This window comes from Eumetopias jubatus, unplaced genomic scaffold, assembly GCF_037043125.1.
Source record: "Eumetopias jubatus isolate StellerSeaLion01/CBP00866 unplaced genomic scaffold, mEumJub1_p1.0 scaffold_6, whole genome shotgun sequence".
Taxonomy (NCBI): domain Eukaryota; kingdom Metazoa; phylum Chordata; class Mammalia; order Carnivora; family Otariidae; genus Eumetopias; species Eumetopias jubatus.
Window position 1 is genome coordinate 5983913 of NW_028274812.1, and position 14030 is coordinate 5997942.

At 35.2% G+C, this 14030-nt stretch overlaps 1 protein-coding gene across 1 annotated transcript in view; it reads right to left on the minus strand.

The window, feature by feature from the left end:
• The window catches only part of PACRG (parkin coregulated), a 514366-nt gene that overhangs the window by 196854 nt on the left and 303482 nt on the right, over positions 1-14030 (minus strand). The window lies entirely within an intron of this gene.

Below are 14030 nucleotides of genomic sequence, written 5' to 3' on the forward strand. Positions count from 1 at the left end.
TTGCCAACTCCCCTACATGGTCTCAGTTTCCTCAATCATGGGAATGTATTATTTATTTTCTAAAATGACTAAAAGTTCCAAGACTTAAATAGAAGGGTTATATAAAGCATGTATCATAGAACGTCAGAGGTGGTGACAAACTGACGGCCCCAGACTATTCCAAAAGAAAGTCAAAGGCTCTTATTTGTAAGATGTTCCATCTTCTAAAGAAAAGATTGGCTCTGATTAACCTATGTGTCATTTATGGAAGAACAAAAGGAGCCAGGCTACCAAAAGGGATGACGCCATGGTCAATATATGTGATGCAGTCCTGACATTATTTTTGAACTCTAGCTCACATTTCTAATAGCCAGGATCTTCTAGCACCTCAAATTCAGTGTGTTCCAAAGATAAGTTTCATCCATAAACTTTATATTTTTCCTATATTCCCCATATTAGCAATGACACAACCAGATCCCCAGCCTTCCAGGGTCAAAATGTTGAGTATCTCATATATCTATTGAATATTCTACTGAAAGTGAAAACCAGAATGGTTGTATGGGTACAGAATCGTGAGTGTATCAGTTGTTCATCATTGCATGGCTGACTGGCAATTGCAGCTCATTGCCACCTCCCAGCATCATGAGAGAATATTCTACCGCATATCACTAGCCCAGAAAGAAATTCACAATTCAAAGTTCAGTTTCTACTGAATGCATTTGGCTTTCACACCATCTTAAAGTTGAAAAATCCTAAATCAAACAATTTTAAGTTGAGAACCGTCTGTAAACACAAATGTGGTGAATGGAGATGGCTCAGCTTTAACTCCGGGAACCAATCTAAACATAACTCTGGAATTTCGATTGTATGATGGCTCGTTACCACAGCATTTAGACACACTGCAGGCCATACCCTATTCTGAAAACAACTAGAAATAGAAGGCTATAATTTACCCTAAAAGTTGTAGTAATAAGATTTTCAAAAGCAAAGTGCCAGAGGTAAGATAGAAAGGGCGAAGGGCAGGTATAGTATCTCACAGACAGTAGTGGGGGCTCTTTTTCTGGTTTTATCCAATCCAAAATGTTTTGTTTTTTCAGGTAGCCAAGTACTGAACCCTGCCTCCTGACCTAGCTCAGTTTAACAAATGAGAACTTGGGAACCAGCAGAAATGTTGCTATGAGGATTATGGGCAGTAAACACTCTTTCAAAAAGTCTACCAATGAAGTTAAACATGTTTAGGGTCCAGAACTGCATAAAACTGTGTGATAGTTTATGCAGTAGTACCCATGAATAGTGAACAAATACTACAAGTTTGAAATATTCATAAGAAAGGGTATTTAAACAGCAAATCTAAAGGGGCATCCAGCCCAGTGGAGAGAGTAAAGAAGGCTCCTAGACACAGGGACAGACTCGAGGGATGAGTAGCGGTTATTTAGGTGAAGAGTATTCCAGGAGAGGGAACAGCATGCTAGAGGCTGTCTCCTCTTGGATAAAAAGAGTCCTCCTTCTACAAGGTTGACTCCAGCTCATAGGGATAAAGTTCTACTTAGCAATGTGGGAACAAAACTCCAGATAGCATAGAAACAGTTTTCTAAATAGTTTTATCATTGTGTAGAGCCCATCTGACAATTGCAGGAAAGATTTTCATAGCCATAATGGCTGTAGAATATTGGCTTTCTCAGTTTTCTTCTTTTAGAATATGCATACCAATGCTTGCAATAAGCCTAGAATATGCTCATTTACTATCAATGTTAGAGTTCGCCATATAGAATATATTGATTAAGGAGTAAAGTTTTTGTATCTATGAGTAATAATAACATCAAACTTTTGTTGATTAGGTTTATGCCTGTCTGTATAGATAATTGATCACATGGAAATAAACAATCTCTCTCACCATGGATGGTAATAACAGCTATCAGGAAATAATTATTTCATTTTACTGCAACCTTGATTGAATTAACATGTTTGTGATAAGTGTTATTGGATTGACAATGACTGACAAGTAAGATGTGTAAACCATTACTCTTAATGGCATCTAAAATGGAACTCTGACTCTCCTAAATGACCAGGGAATAGATCTAAAACCTCTGTACTCACTGTGAAATAAAGCCAGGGTATGCACTATAAAAGCCGCTGAACTTCGTCCAAGAGGGATTTTTTTTTTAATATTGCCCCTTTCCACTTCAGTTCCTTTATTTTTCTTCCTCATTCTTGAGGAATTAAGATATACCATTAAGCTGGAAGTCTTTTTGTTCTTACCATCCCAATGGAATTAAATAAAAAAGCGCTTTTTTTTTTTTGGAAACAAAATTCTTTTCCTTTGAAAAGGTATGTTAACAGATATAAAGAATATGATTCTGTAGCTTGAAAGAGCAGAAATGTGTTTATTCTTGTCTTGATAGGCCTGAAAGCTATTGTCAAGACATAAGTGAGGACTTTGAACTCAAGATTTAAGATTTTGAAAAGGGTCTGACATGAGGTATCTACTGACATTATAGATCAGCCAGTGGAACCTTTCTATTCAGAAAAATTGGATTTCTATTGTACTGCTTACTTCCTTCAAGTATAATCAACAAGATAAAGCTTCCAGATATATAGAAATTGCTGAAGAATAAGGAAAAAAATAATTTAAAGTCAAAGTGATAAAACTTATTCATCTTAGATGGTTACAAGTTACATGTATGATTTTTCACAAACAAAATCCATTATTGCTATAATTTTTGCAAAGTGTGAACATTTTCTACTATTAGATATGATTCACTACTGGGGAATCAGGAAAAATGGAAATATTTCTACTTCTTTTAAAACTGGAAACACCAAACAAAATGCAAAAGCAAACAATAAAGTCTAAAAAATATTTTTGGCCTATGCTATAAATGTTAATATCCTTGATATACAAATAGCTATCACAAACCAATAAGATTGAGTTTGCTAATTTAAAAATGGGCAAGGACATTATATGTTAATAATAAAAAAGAGTATAAAGTTAAAAACGATGGGCAAGGAATATGAATAGATAATATACAAATTAATAAAATAATTAATATTCCAGAATGTTCAGCTTCATTAGTAATCAAAATAATACTACTTTATAATTTTGAATATCATTTAACAAAAAGTTTTTGAAAATTTAATACTCAGTGTGGACACAGGTTTGGGAAAAGAGGCACTCTCATAGATACCGTTTTACGAACCATCACAATCTTTCTATAGCAATATAGTAGTTCCCCCCCACCCCTTATCCACGGGGGATATGTTCCATAACCCCCAGTAAATGCTTGTAATATCAGATAGTACCAAAGCCCACATAGGCCATGTTTTTTTTCTATACATATTATCATAAAGTTTAATTTATAAATTAGGTACGATAAGAAATTAGCAATTATAACTAATAGAGCAATTATGACAATATACTGTAGTAAAAGTTATATGAATGTGGTCTCTCTCCCTCTCTATCTTATTGACTGTACTCACCCTTCTTGTGGTGATGAGAGAGGACAAAATGCCTATGTGATGAGATAAAGTGAGAGGAATGATGTAGGAATTGTGACATAACATTAGGCTACTCTTGACCTTCTGACATATGCCAGGAGGATCATCTACTTCTGGATTGCAGTTGACCATGGGAAACTGAAACCAAGGAAAGCAAAACCACGGATAAAAGTGTGTGTGTGTGCTGAGGTGGGGGGGCACTACTGTATGTGTATAGTATTTGACCCAGCTATTTCGCTTCGTTTCTGGGCATTTGGTCTAAGGAAGTATGCACCTGTGCAGAAAGAGTAATAGGGAAGGATGTGATAGATAATATTTATAATTAGAAACAATCTAAATGTTCCAAAAACAAAGGATTAAGTAAAATCAGGTACACCTATATAATGGAAAACTACAAAGTTACCGAAGTCATCTAATAGAAAAATATTTTTTAAAAAAATAGGAAAATGTTTGTAAGACACAGGTGAGGAAAAAAGTAGGTTATAAAGCTATGATCTCATTTTGTAGAATAGAATGTAAACAGAAATTTATATACTCAGCCACTAACAGGAGAGACTATCTTTTCTGTAGGCATACGTACACATAAGATTCTATTCCATTAAAAAAAACATACTCTTTTATACTACTTAAAAAATATTCAGCATATTTACCAAAAATATTCTTCACGACGACTTCATATATTTTAATTTAGTGGAATGTAGAATGCTCTCCTTATGAGTTCTCAGTATTTTCTTGATTATTCTTAACCATTTATATCTTGAGACAAACTTTAAAATAATTTGGTGAGCTTAAAAAAATATGCTTGAGACAGATAAAAATTTTAATAAATTTAGAGAATATTTGGGGGGAAATTTACATCTTTACTACTAAATCTTTCCATTAGAAACATGTATCTCTTCAATTTTCCTTGTCGTCTTTAAGCTCCTCAGGAAAGCTTTATAGTATTTTTCATTTAGATTCTGCATAATTTGTTAGGTTTACTCAAAGGAATTTTATACTTTGATACTATTTGTCTAAGACCATTTTATCCCAATATGCATTCTAAAAATTCTTCACAACACATACATTAAAACATCATTTTTATATATTTATTTACTGGTGAACTTAATTCTTTTACTGGTTCTATTGTTTGAGTGAATTCAGTGGAGTTCTAAAAGTAATTATATTATCACAAACATTGCTAAATTGATCTTAACTTTCTAGTATTTATTGTTGGTCATATGTCAGAGGCCAGAATTTCTAAAAGAAAATACAGTATTATAATGCTGAGAGTAGACATTTAAGACTTTGAATCATTCTCATTTATTTATCTTAAATGATTATTTTTATTGTATAAAATATGTATAAGATATAATGTCATTTGACCATTTGCTAGTGTGCAATTCTGTGGCATGAATTACATTCATAAAATTATGCAACCATCACTACTACCTATTTCCAAAGCTTTTTCATGACCCAAAACAGCCCCAGTAACCTCTCATCTACTTGCTTGCTATCTCCAAGAATTTGCCTATTATAGAAATCTTAATGATGTATCTTAAGTCTTTTTTTAAAGTTAAAATATTTTATAAATATTTAAGATCATTTGGCCTAACATATTAGTTGAATTGGATTGAAATGGACATAAATTTTGCTGGTCGAGAGGCACTAATCATGTAATTCATTAATTTACAGAATATATGAATTCACAATATGTTTTCAAACTGAATGTAGGTTTCAAAATTGTAGAAATTTTTCTCTTCCCAAACAGAATTCGACTGCTAAATAAATGTGATATGGCTGAGTTCTCATATTCTTGGGCAATTAATGCATCAGAGGATTAGCTCAGCTATTATGGGCATCTGGGAAACCTATGATAAAGGCTACAATTTTGTCTTTAATTCATTGTTTTCCAGTAAGTGTTATGTTAATAAAAGCATCAATTTTTCTCTCATCCCATACGGAAAGGAAAAACTGCCTTTATACAAAATGCAGATTCTCTTTCAAAGCTTTGTTATTAGAAGTAGTTAACTTTTATACTTTCTCAATTGACAAGAATATATTCTGACTTTAGGACCATAGAACACAACTTAGCCTTTGGTGAGTGTTTGGCTTTTCTTTCCCTTAAATACTTAGTTTTAAAGACTGATACATAATTAATAATTTTTTAATAAATGAAAGTATTCATTATCAAAATGGTCTCAACAATAGAGTCCCTAGCATGATCGAGGTTATACTCACAACTTTGTAGACATAAAGAAACCTGAATGACAATGTAATCCCACACACTCCTCATGCTTGTTGTAGGCAAGGGTGGGCCTTTGCATGCTTTCATACATCCTGAACACCTCTAACATTAACAAAGAATAAACTTACCCATACTCTGCTTTGTCAGAAAGCAGTGCAGGGTTTGTCTCTTTGCACCTTGCTCCCCTGTCCCTAGACTGCTGGCTCAGTTCAGCCAGAAGGAGTGGGCCACAGATGCACTGATGACCCAAGCAAGGAGTCGGCCAGCCCTGACTCCATTCTCCAAATAAGACCAAATCATGATCTGCTGTAACAAGCAGGCACTTCTCTGAGAATTACGGTTACATTTCTTCCTCTGGTGGAGGAAGGTTTTCTAAATTTGCCCCAGCTTTAAGACAGTGGAAGTAGTCAACTATAAAGAAGGCTATGACACAAAGCCAGGCTTTTCACAAAACCAGGAAGCTGAGAGTTGTGGCACCACACAGAAGGTAGATGAACATCCACTTCCAAGGAGGAGCCCCCTCTTTGAAGAACTGCACACTGCTAAGTTTGGCATCAGTATGTGGTACAATTCTGGAATTGATTATTTAAGCAAGTTATTTGAGAACTCCCAAGAAAATAGTGGTGATTATTACCAGCCAGAGTGAGTTCTGTGGAATGTCAGGCCAAGCTTACTTCATGTATTCTGATAAGTTTACTCATAAAAGAGATCAGAGACAGGCTATCAGCAAGGCATCTGGCAAGACCTCCCTTGTAGGCAAGGCACAGAAAGGGTTGAGTTAGGCTTTTTTTCCCTCCTGTGTGAGCAATTGAATCCAAGCAATATGCCTTGATGATTTGGTCCTACTGCAATACCACCAAGGTCTCTATTTGATCTAATCCATTTCCATCTAACATTTTTATTGTAACTTTGATGAGAGTTATAGAATCCAAATCTATTAATCTTTCAATGACCCCAAGTTAGGAAGTCTGCAGAGCTATGCCCATGAAGGAACACCAAGAAGGTAAAAATGATAATTTGCTATTATTACCACCTTGACTTGGCACTGTGCTAAACATTCTACTCATGTGATTGGTTAATTCTTACATCATCTCTGGGCAGTAGGTTTTATAATCCCCTGGGAGAAATGACGTAATTCATTTGCCAAAACCACACAGCTAGTTAATGGCAGGCTGGGGTCTGGTTTGCATGAGCTCAAGCTCTGTGCTCAGGGTGGTTAGAACCTACCTCCTCCCAACATCTCACCAAGCCCTGGTAGAAATGGAGCCAGACTTGGAACATGTTCAGGAGAAATGTTCAGAGCTGGAGATGCAGACTCATCTCCTGAGCTCAAGGAGTTGGACTAATCTGCACAAAATGGTAAAGCCTGTGATAGAAGCAAGGGCCAGGTCCCTTTCCAGGGGCCACACTAATTCTCAAAAAGGACAGAGAGGTGTGGTCTTTAGCATCAGCTACTGAAAGATCACAAGATGGAGGTGACTTCCTGATAAAATGGATATTTTAAGCTATAAGATTCCAGATTCCATTTCCCTCCATAGATATGGGTTCTCATTTGGGAATTTGAATTGGTCGGTATAGGCTAGGTTTGCTGCAGCAATAGATTAACCCTATGGGCTCACTGGCTTCACACAGAAAAGGACCATTTCACATTCATGGTAGATATCTAATTCAGTTAACACGGGGTGAGGAGAAGACAGTAGGAGGACAGTGCATTGGCTCTGAAAAGCTTAGTTTGGAGGGAACACACACCTCTTCCATTCACAGCCCATTGGCAGAGTTAGTCCCATGCTTCCACAGAACGGCATAACAGAAATGCTGGGGAGCTGTTAGGTATTTGGTGCTCAGTAAATGTCTCTGACATAGAATTCATGTTATTTGGGGAAACTAACTTCTCCTTTCCTCTAACCAGTACTATGATTGCATGACCTAGGTTAATCCAGTCAGTGTGTTCCATCCGCTTGACCACAGTTCAAGGCTGGGGATGTGCCCCTAGGTGGTATAATAAATTCAGGGGCAATGACACTTTCGCTTTCTTACAGGTATACGTAAGTAAGTAAGCAAGCATGTAGTCCCTGGATCTACTTGGAACATTCAGAGGCCAAGAAAGGAGCCAGCTTTAAGATGATCTTGCATAAAACAAAGCAGAGAGTGACAGTGGTGAGCCACCAGATTAAACCATGATTGTTCAGTCATGTGAGTCATCAAGCAAACCTGACTGACAATTTGAATTTTTTTTTTGCATTTGATAATCAAAATAATCCTAATACACCCCTTTTCCATATTTTCAGAATTAGGTATTTTCTTTTTAAGTTAAACATCATGACTTTTTTATAGTTATTATTGCTTTAAAAATAATTTAACTGGACAATTTCAAGGTATATAAGTAAAACTATTAGATCATAAATAAAGAGTAATGCATTTCAGTTGTACTTGCTCCTTTCTAATTAAGTAGAATTCTCAAAACAATTTTTTATATTGTGATATGGATTCTCACATTTTAGCCTTACTTGGTATATTTTTTCCATTGAGTATTCTTTAACAAGAATATCTTGCTTTTAAAAATGTTATTGCTACTTAAATGTTGAGTTTTCTTTAGCTGTGTCTGTGCCTGCTTATCCTTTATAGCTGGGTGACCTCAACTCATTAGAGCTCTCCTAATGAGGCCACTGTCTTATGTGCTATTTGTAGATCAGTGAGATTTCTGTAATTCTTGAGCAGCTGGAGTCAACTTGGCTCCTAGTAGACCATCTCACAAATGTAGGTTTCTGCTTATAAACAAAAAGAATCACATGAGAGAATGTAAGATGAATAAACAAAAAATTACTCTGACCACTGACATAATTTCTCTTGTAAATAGAAAGCATTATGTCATTATATTCTTTATTTGCTCTTTGAGATTAGGGATTCTTATGAAATAGTTTTTGTATGATATACATCATAGTGGCAAGCCCAAATGGCCATTTCACACTTTTGACTATGACGCCTATTACAGATTTTCATATGGATGGCAGTTATGTACCTGATCAAATTAATTTTGTTAAGTATTTTGATGAACTGATGATGTACTAGTAAGCCCATTAGATGACGTTGGGAATATATTACTTACTAAGATTATGTTCTAAGTGACACAACAAAGGAAGATATAAAATTCTGTGGGGCAGGGAAAGTGGGATGGGGAGAAGGCTGGAGTTTAGGATAAGCAGGGAGAGAAGAAAGAGAAGAGGCTTCAAAGAACAATTCCTATTTGAGCTGAGCTTTGAAGGTCCCTTACCATTGAGACCCTGGGGGATGTAAGAGAGGGCATTCTTAAAAGAAAGCAAAGGTACAGAATTAGAAAAGAAATTTTATAGCACATTTAGTTTGGCTATAGCTAACAGGGCACACAAAGGGAAATACAGTTGACCTTTGAACAACACTAACTGCAAGGGTCTACTTATATGCAGATTTTTTCGATAAATACAGTACTGTATTTTCTCTTCCTTATGATTTTCTTAATAACATTTTTCCCTAGCTTACTTTATTATAAGAATATAAAATCCTTACAGCATACAAAATATGTGTTAATCGAGGGTTTATGCTATCAATAAGACTTCCAGTCAACAGTAGACTCTTAGTAGTTAAGTTTTGAGGGAGTCAAAGCTTATACCCAGATTTTCAACTATGCAGGGGGTTGGTGCCTCTAAACTGTGCATTGTTCAAGGGTCAACTATAATAAGAGATAAGGTCAAAAACAATTTGCAGCCAGATATTTAAAAAGAATCCTTGAAGGTCATGCCAAAGAATTTAAAGTAGGCTGAAAGTAGAGGGGAGTCTGTCCTTGAAAGAGGGAAATGTATCAGTTAAGATTTGTGAATTGAAAGCTTTGTGCTTCTAATAGCTAAGGTATGTGGCCTGGGGCACAAGATAGTAGCAGGAATACTGGCTTGAGATGTCAAAGGTGAGACTTTTGGGATGGCACAGCAGGTAGAAATTTAATGTGTGTGTGGGGGGGGTAATCCTGGAGGAAAGAGCCCCAAAGAGCAGGTAAACTAAAAACCCGCATGATAGCCCAGCTTTAGCTAACCCCTAAGGGTTATACACATGCAAGTGATCCCAGCGGGCCCAGATGATGAGCCAGAGCTGGGAGATGGAAGAACTCTGATTGCTGTCTACCACAAGGAGACAAAGTTTGAAGTTTATGTTGAACAGGTTAACTGTCAGAATAAGTACTCTTCAGAAGAATATAACAGAACCCAGAGACTTTAAAATATCTTATTCATAATGTTCATGGTATGATTATAATTTCTGGCCTGCTGAGGTTGGATGGGCCCTGGACTAGATTGGGCCAATGAGTAATGAATAGAAATGAAATATGTTACTTCCAGGATGGAGCACTTCATCTCCCAGAAAGAGATCCTTTGGGACTCTTGTTTCCTCTGGTGATGTCAGCAGTGACATCCACCAGGCTACGCCCCTAAGCATTTGCTGTGAACAAGCCCCCTGCCAACCTGAAATTGGCACTTAGCACATGTAAGAAACAGACTTTCATTCTAAGTCACTTACTGTTTTAAGCTTTTGATTTTGGAGATTGGTTGTTATTTCAACATAACCTAGCCTGTTCTGATTGATAAAATTCCCATTGTACTAAGGAGAATTTTCTTCTAGTCTTAGTTTGTTTTAAAAACCCAAATAGGGGGTGCCTGGGTGGCTCAGTTGGTTAAGCATCTGCCTTCAGTTCAGGTCATGATTTCAGGGTCCTGGGATCGAGTCCCACGTCAGGCTTCCTGTTCAGTGAGGAGCCTGCTTCTCCCATTCACTCTCCCTCTGTGCTCTCCCTCTCTTTCTCAAATAAATAAATAAAATCTTAAAAAAACATAAATAGGTATTGGCTTTTATCAAATGCATTTTGCCATCATAATACACTAATGTAAATTGCATTAACTGATTTTTATAATGTTAAGCCACTCTTATGTTCCTGTAATAAAACCAACTTTGGCATGAGATACCATAATTTTTATATATTGATGATTTGGTTCTCTCGTAATTTTGTTTAGAAATTTTTCATTGATGCTCATGGATGAGATTGTCCTAGAAGATTCCTTCTTGTAATGTGTTATAATGAACTTGTTGCTATCAAGGCTATGCTAGCTTCATAAAATGAGTTGGCATGTCATATAATATTAAGAATAATATTATTCCCATTTTATAGACCAAGCAACAGTATCACATGGAGTAAAGCAACTTGCCCTAGGTTCAATGGCTACTAAATGGTACAGCCAGTTCAAAGCTGGCTGGTCTGATTCCGTAGTTTATGCTCTTAGCCCGTATACTGTCCTGTTGATCTGCATGTAGGATTAAGAGTCTTAAGAGCTAGCAAAAAAAAAGTTCACTGCTACAAAATGAATAAAGAATGTAATTAGGTAAGAAGCAAAAACCTCTAACCAAACACCAGACGCTGCAAAACCGTTAATAAACATTCAAAGAGAGATAGGAGCCTGAACATAATGGATTTATAAAAGAAAAAATACTATTAAGAGGGAATAATCAGAATAAAAGTAAATTATGGTAACTAACACAATACTCAATGAAAGTTTTGGAAGAAGATGTTAAGGAAATTTCCCAGGAAGTAGAACTAAGCAGAATCAAGAAATCTGAGCAAAAAGATAAAGATATTGGAGAATCAACCTATAAGATAATTTTATATGTATAACTTCTATAATTATAATTTATATAATTTAATATTTATATATAATAATTTTATATATATTGTTTATATATGCAGGAATTATAGACAGAATTAGAGAATCAACTAATTGATTCTCTAAGGGACCTTCAAAGCTCAGCTCAAGTAGGAATTGTTCCTTTAAAATTTTATATGTAAAATTTTATATATATACAAAAGTAATTTTATATATAATTTATATAATTTATATAATTTTATATATAATTTATACATAATATATATTTACATATATATAATACTTTTATATATAATTTATATATATGCAGGAATCACAGAGAAATAAAATAGAGGGAGAACATTATTACAGAAAGAATACATGAATGGTTTCTAGTGTTGAAAGACCTTTCTCTCTAAATTGAAATTTCCCAGTACAATGAAGAAACACACAGCTGCATCAAAGCATATTGACCTGAAATTTCACATCACCAGAAATAAAGAGAACATCCAGAAAGCTTTCAGAGATTGGGAGAAACAGGCCACAGGCAAATGGCCAAAAACTCCAGTAGCATCAAGATGTCCAAAGCAAGGTAATAACTTGGGAGACAAGACCTCAAAATTCTAAATGAACATTATTTTCAACATAGCCAAACTAATAATCAAGTGTGATGGAAGGATTTCCAGACAAGGATTAAAACTAAACTTTTCATGTACTTACAGGAAACTACTAGGAAATGTGCACTATAAAAATGATGAAGAAAACAAGACAAACAGTTAAGGAAAAAGACAGTAAACCTGAGAGAGGAATTAACAATAGTGTTGGGTCATTGGGACCAGACTGGAACAGAAAGATGGAGAGTGGAAGGACCCAAGTCTCCAGAAAAAGAAAGAAAGTGATAGGTAGCCTGATGTTCTGAACATTTGAAAAACATTCATTTGCTAGATCTTAAAATATTTGAAAAATAGTAAGTATATACAAATCAAACAAACTAAATGAGACAATTATCAGTGCTAAGCAAAACAAGTTGTCTAAGGAAAGAAATGTAATCATAGTAGATGTGTGACTTGCAGTGAATAGGACTGATGTGATCACAATAGTAAACAATTGATTATTAATTTGACCAAAATTGTGATATAACTATATTGTAAGGATGGAGGGGGGAAGAAGATAAGTTTGTGAAAGAGATAAATTTTTAAAAATTGAGATATAAGTGACATATAACATTATATTAGCTTCAGGTGTACAATGTAATGGTTTGATTAGTATAAATTAGAAAATGATCACTACAATAAGCCTAGTAAACATCTGTCACCACATATAGTTACAAAAAATTTTCTTGTGATGAGTGCTTTTAATATCTACTGTCTTAGCAATTTTTAAACATCAACACAGTATTATTAACTATAGTCAACATGATGTACATTACATCCCCATGACTTATTTTATATGTTTTTATTATTTTATATATTTATATTTATTTTATTTATTTTATAACTGGAAGTGTGTACCTTTTGACCTTCACCCATTTCTCCCACTCCCAACACCCGACCTCTGGCAACCACCAATGTCATCTCTGTATCTACGAACTCGTTTTTTGTTTTGTTTTGCTTTAATTTCTTGAGATTCCACATAAGAGATCATATGGTTTTTGTATTTCCCTGATTTCACTTAGCATAATGCCCTTGAGGTCCATCCATGTTGTCAAAAATGGTAGATTTCCCCATTTTTTATGGCTGAGTAATATTCCATCATAGATATACACCACAATTTCTTTATCCATTCATTCATCAATGGACACTTAGGTTATTTCTATATCTGACAATTATAAATAATGTTGCAGTGAACCTGCGGGTTGAATTAGTGTTTTTGTTTTTTTCAGATAAATACCCAGAAGTGTAATTGCTAGATCATTATGTTAGTTCTTTTTTACCTTTTTTGAGGAAACTCCATACCTTTTTCCATAGTGGCTGCACCAGTCTGCATTCCCACTAACAGTGTACAAGGGTTCCCTTCTCACTACATCTTTGCCAACAAGTTATTTCTTGTGTTTTTGATAACAGCCATTCTAACAGGTGTGAGGCGATACTGTGGTTTTGATTTGCATTTTCCTGACAGTGATGTCAAGCATCTTTTCAGGCCTGTTGGCCATCTATATGTCTTCTTTGGAAAAGTGTCTATTCAAATCCTCTGCTCATTTATATTATTTTATTTTTTTTATTAACATAATGTATTATTTGTTTCAGGGGTACAGGTCTGTGATTCATCAGTCTTACACAATTCACAGCACTCACCATAGCACATACCCTCCCCAATGTCCATCACCCAGCCACCCCATCCTTCCCAACCCCCTCCACTCCAGCAACCCTCAGTCTGCTCATTTTTCAAATTGGATCTTTTTTTGTTGTTGTTATTGAGTTGTATGAGTTCTTTATGTATTTTGGATATTAACCCCTTATCAGATACATGATTTGCAAATATTTTCTCCCACTTGGTAGGTTGCTTTTTCATTTTGTTTATGGTTTCCTTTGCTGTGCAGAAGCTTTTAGTTTGATATAGTCCCACTTGTTTATTTTTGCTTTTGTTGTGAGAGCTAAATTTTGATCATTACTTGGTAACTGGCAGTCTCCACCAAAACCATATGGTTGGGAACAAACAGTGGGAACAACCTCTCA